General features: G+C 76.5%; 1 protein-coding gene across 1 annotated transcript in view; it reads right to left on the bottom strand.

Annotated features, from left to right (window-relative positions):
* SPTBN1 (spectrin beta, non-erythrocytic 1) overlaps nt 1-598 on the bottom strand; it is a 196,865-nt gene extending 196,267 nt beyond the window's left edge. The window contains exon 1 of the mRNA XM_077772353.1: nt 498-598. The gene's annotated coding sequence lies outside the window, so the exon portion shown is untranslated. The remainder of the gene's footprint in view (nt 1-497) is intronic.
* Nucleotides 599-730: the final 132 nt, after the last annotated feature.

Here is a 730-nt window from a genome sequence, read left to right as displayed (position 1 = left end):
CCGCCTCCGGTTCAGCTGCAGCGCAGCGCAGCGGGGACCACGCCTGGCCGCATCCCCCGTACCGTTACGCGCACAGCGCAGCCTTGTCAACGCCGCCCCCGCTCCCCACCAGCCTCGGCCGCAGGGAGGACACCCGAAAATACGCCCAGCGCGCTGCCCACTCTGCACCCACCCCCGCACCAGGGGCCGCTACGCCCAGCAGGAGGGAGGAGGCGGCGGAGGCAGGGAGNGTCCGCCTCACTGCGGAGCCTGCCGCCCCTGCCCGCAGAGCCCGCGTACTAATAGGCACTGGAGAGCAAGGCTCCCCGCGCCGCCCCCGCCCGGGCTCTGCAGCCTCCCTGCCCCCACGCCGCTCCCCAGGCGCAGGGCAGCGGCGGGGCAGCGGCGTCCTCTGGGCCTGGGCCCGCGCCCCTCCTCCTGCCCTCCAGCCGCCCAGGAGCCCGCCCGGGAGGCAGCCCCAGTGAGTTGGCATCTTCCAGCCTAGGCCCCCCACCTACCTCCCGCGGATAAGGGGGTGGGGGCGCCGGGGTCCCGTCCTCCTCCCGCTCCTCGGCGGCCGGGCGGGTGGGCCGGGACGCGACTCCGCGGGGCTGTCCGCGGCTGGGGCCGGGGCTCACAGGACGGGACCGGTGGGCGCTGCTGCGCGGGGCTGCGCGCTCGCTCCGGGCGGAGAGGCGGCCGAGGGAGGGACTGGAGGAATCCGCAGCCTGCACGGCAACAGCTGCACTGA

The sequence above is a fragment of the Crocuta crocuta genome, unplaced genomic scaffold, assembly GCF_008692635.1.
Source record: "Crocuta crocuta isolate KB4526 unplaced genomic scaffold, BGI_CrCroc_1.0 scaffold830, whole genome shotgun sequence".
Taxonomy (NCBI): Eukaryota; Metazoa; Chordata; class Mammalia; order Carnivora; family Hyaenidae; genus Crocuta; species Crocuta crocuta.
The sequence above is the reverse complement of the archived record's forward strand: the minus strand, read 5'-3'. Positions and strand labels throughout refer to the sequence as shown.